The sequence below is a fragment of the Rhagoletis pomonella genome, unplaced genomic scaffold (assembly GCF_013731165.1).
Source record: "Rhagoletis pomonella isolate Grant_MI unplaced genomic scaffold, Rhpom_1.0 Rhpom_scaffold_00004, whole genome shotgun sequence".
NCBI lineage: Eukaryota > Metazoa > Arthropoda > Insecta > Diptera > Tephritidae > Rhagoletis > Rhagoletis pomonella.
The window spans coordinates 273,154-278,087 of NW_023458558.1; positions in this window are offsets into that span (position 1 = coordinate 273,154).

A 4,934-nucleotide genomic window follows, 5' to 3' on the forward strand; every position below is an offset into this window, starting at 1 on the left:
AATTTCAAAGCATACTGAGCATCTTTCTCTTTGACACCATGTCTGAATCCCACGTGATCTGTCAAATACTAATGCATGAAAATCCTAACCTCAAAAAAATCACCCGTTACATAATTAAAAACAAGGCCTTGATTAAAAAGCTCAAAACTTTTACATACGGGTGAAGCTAATAAAAGCATGTTAAAAAAATATATTAAAATTTCAATGGGAGATTTGAGCAGCTGAATTTTTTTTTATTCAGTAGCTAATACTTTCCTAAAGAAGCTCCAATAGGTTTAAAGCCTGCATCCGACAGCGTGTTATTACTGTTTCATTTAACAACACAAATTTGGTTAAAAAAGAAACAAAAATAAAACATTATATTTCTATTTCTAAAAAAAATTCGGTTACAGCATATATGTAATACTTCTATATTGCTAGTACATTCAGAGTACATTCCATCAGAGTACCGAAAAATTGAAAAAAGAAAGAGAGATCCGATAAGAGAATGTACTCAGAATGACAATTTTACTTTTCAAAATTCAGGAGCGGTTTCACAAATTTTTATTTAAAAACAACTCTTATGAAAAATTAACAAAAAAAAAATTTTGTAAATCTATGAGAAGCGCTGCGGCCGTTGGTGGCGGCAGAGGATAAAAATACCAGTTAGAGAAGGACTTGGCATCATTTGGCATTTCCAATTGGCGTCAATCACCATAGAAGGCAATCGAATAACGTGCTTTATTGGATTCAGCCAACATATAAAATACCACACCGCTTTATATGTAAATAAGTTTTCTCTTTCTTAGGAAAAGATCTTCTATCTTCCAATTTTTCAGATTTCCAAATATCGTGTAGTATCGGAGAAATTCGTCATACCGAGCCCTAACCGCTAAAATAATGTATATATATATATATATTTTTTTTTTACTTTTTGATGCAGGTGCTCTAAGAGGCATTTATGCATGAAAATTAAAATTTGAAAAAAGTTGTCTTACTTCATTTTCGCGGCTAGGGCTCGATATACATTTGAAGGAAACATGAGACCGTCAAATTTGTGTTTGTTTGTTGGATTCCCTGAACCGGCCCTGTTATGATATGGCACTTCATTCTATGTAGTAGTTTACAAATATACACGTATACTTCTACAGTCACAAACATTTTCATAGGCTGTCTTTCTTTGATTTCGAATGGAAAACTCATTGCGATCATATTGTTCTAGCAATATAGAAGTATTACATATATGGGTTACAGTGTTGATATTCACAAAAATGTTTACGTATTTTACTACCGTTCAGACGTAGATTCCATTTGGTTTTGTTGGATTTCCTTTACTCAAAGTACTTTTACACGTTTATAACTTTTCCCTTTGAATCTACCTTAATGTTGTGCATGGGCGAAGGCCAAATTCCGACTGAAAATAAAGAAGGAACTTGGGGTGCACGCCATTACTGTGAACGGTTTTCGCTTCTTAAAGGATCCCTTCAGCCAACACAAGAAAGGTGACCCCGCCATTCGCGCCAACTACCGCGGGATCAGCCTTCTAAGCATAGGCTACAAGGTCTTATCGAGCGTATTGTGTGAAAGACTGAAGCCCACCGTCAATGAACTGATTGGGCCTTATCAGTGTGGCTTTAGACCTGGCAAATCCACCATAGACCAGGTATTCACAATACGCCAAATCTTGGAAAAGACCCGCGAGAATAGGATCGACACACACCATCTATTTGTCGATTTCAAAACCGCTTACGACAGTACTAAAAGGAGTTGCCTATACGCCGCTATGTCTGAATTTGGTATACCCGCCAAACTGATACGGCTGTGTAAAATGACGTTGAGCAATACCACCAGCTCCGTCAGAATGGGGAAAGACCTCTCCGAGCCGTTCGCCACAAAACGGGGTTTCAGACAGGGCGACTCCCTTTCATCTGACTTCTTTAATCTGATGTTGGAGAAGATAATAAGAGCTGCAGAACTGAACCGCTCAGGAACAAGTTACTACAAGAGCTTGCTATTGCTGGCGTATGCCGATGACATCAACATCATCCGTAACAAAAACCGCGAAGTCTGTTCTGCCTTTTCCAAGTTGCATAGGGAAGCAAAGCGCATGGGTCTGGTGGTAAACGAGGACAAGACGAAGTATCTCCTGTCATCAAACAAACAGTCAGCACATTCGCGCCTTGGCACCCACGTCACTGTTGACAGTTACAATTTCGAGAAAGTAGAGAATTTCGTTTACTTGGGAACCAGCATTAACATCGATAATAATGTCAGCATTGAAATCCAACGCAGAATCACTCTTGCCAACAGGTGCTACTTTGGACTGAGTAGGCAATTCAGGAGTAAAGTCTCTCTCGACGTACGAAAACCACGCTCTATAAGTCACTCATCATGCCAGTGCTGGTATATGGCGCAGAAACATGGACAATGACAACATCCGATGAGGCGGCTCTTGAAGTGTTTGAGAGAAAGATTTTGCGGAAGATTTACGGGCCTTTACGCGTTGGCGACGGCGAGTACCGCAGACGATTTAACGATGAGCTGTATGAGCTTTACAACGATATGGACATAGTGCAGCGAATTAAAATGCAGCGGCTCCGCTGGCTTGGTCATGTCGTTCGAATGGACGGCTGCGACTGGTCCGCGGGCCTATCATAGAAGCTAAGGGCACCTATCCAACGGATGCCCTTGGTTTCATTTAAGGCATTCCTCCTCGTTTTTCTATTTGGTTTGAAAAAGAGGCCTGCTGGAGCGCTCTACTAACGACTGCCCAATATGACCAGAAATAAAATTGGAGATCTTCGGGGTATTTTTGAAGGCGTGTTTGGATCAAGATTCCAGAAAATTCTGCCAATTGGCACATACCCAACTATATTCCAGGCGGAAGTGTTCGCAATCAAAGTCTATGTAAAGAACCCCATTTGTCCAAAATAAATATTATGTCGGATAGTCAGGCAGGTTAAAGGCCTTACACTCTTTTAAAACGGCACCAGGGTTGTGGACAGCTGAAAAGCTCTTTTGAACTGCTTGGAAATCCACAATAGTTAAGGCTTTGGTGGGTTCCGGAACATGAAGGGTTTGAAGGCAACGAAAAGGCTGAGTGTCTCGCAAAGCGTGGAGCCCAAATGCGCTTGCATGGTCCCTAGCCTTTTGTGAGGAAACCCCAGAGCATATTCTATGTGACTGTCCACGTATCATAGATAGCAGACTAGGGGACGATTGTCTTCTTTATTCAAAATTTGAAACATGGCGTCCTCCTCCTGACTTCTTAAATAGTCTGGGGTAGGGTTAAGCACAATAGATCTTCTTAGGTCGCAGCGCGAGCATCCTCGACTTAATAATAATAATACTAATAATAATATGTATCTGTAAAGAGATAAACATTTGTGTAAGTCTGTACAGTAAAATTAATTGTTATACGTAGTCAATTTGTTTTATTCTACTAGCTGTGTTTTAGTTTTACTAAATGTTATGTTGTCTACATTTGTAATAAACTTGGCATTGGTAAAAACAATTTAAAACCTTAAACACATTTTTGGTAGGTATGGTTGGTCTTGGTAGGAAAAAAAAATTGTCCGTGGCAACACTGTTCGAGTATCCGTTTCATTAGTTACACACATTATCAAAAAGGCTCGATCATACTCAAAACAGCTCTCTGATTTACATTTTGGCAGTCACAGAGTGGTGTTGTTTAGAGATGTTTAAATATTAATATATTCTGAACAACATAACCTATTAAAAACCAATGACGTCGAAATAAAGGTAATTAGGGGGTATTTCACGTAGTGGGCATATTTTTTTCCTTTTGTTTATATTTTTAAGCCAGAAACACCTAACTACCAAAAAACTTATATATTAATATATATTTTTTTTTTTAAATGGCGTTTATTTAAAATTTGTTTTAAAAAGGGTTATACTATATCCGTCGCGTTAAAGGTATTTAAATTATCTTTAAATAGCTTCAATACCTTTGTGATCGGTGAGAGATATTATAAGTATATAAAATAAATAATATAAAAAAAAAATTTAATAAATAACGCTTTTTTTATAATTGGACTAAAAAGTAGAAAATAATATTTTTCAATGCCATACAATTTGTTTTGATAACTTTTGATTTTGAAATTTTAGCAAGTCATTATAAACAATTTTAAGCGGCCGTTATTCATATATTCTCATACATACATACATATGGGTCATTCCATACAATATTTACACCTTAATATTTTTTTTGGGGTGAAATATATTTTTTTACATTCTTTATCGAAAAACAGAAGACACCTATTTTTTATTTCGTCATGATATTCGAGAATCTCGAAAATGTACCAAGATATTTCGGAAAAATATTAAGATTTAAGCGGGCTGAACCGATTTGAAAATAACTCTATAAATGGATATATATATATGAATGAAAATAGTTTCTTAAAGAACTTTATGAAAAGAGTCACCTCAGATGACGAAACAGACTAGGCTTAAAAAATCTGCATACAAATATTTAAAAATCTTTTCAACGGAATCGTAATAATGAGATATTTGATGCTGTTTTTTTTACCTTTTTCAAAGATTGATCTACGAAAAACTTAAATAACTGGGCCGAAACTATTCTGATTTAGACTTATGGGATCTCGGTAGAAAGGTATTTTCCCACTATTTTTATTTATGTGCAAAAAAAGTCATTTGTGTCCCATTTTTTTTTTCAAATACCAACACATCTTAATTAAACTTTGAATGATGTTCGTTCATCCTACCTTTATCTTTCATCCTTTGAATGAGCTTATTAGCAAAGAAATAAAAAGAGTGAGAAAATACTTTTACCTCACAAGTCTAAATCGGAAGAGTTTAGGTTCAGTTATTCAAGTGTTTCTTATGCCGTTGAAATATTTTTTTTTTAATATTTTTATGTAATGTAATGTAATTTTTGAAGCTTAAACCGTTTTGTCATTGGAGAGCATTTTTTT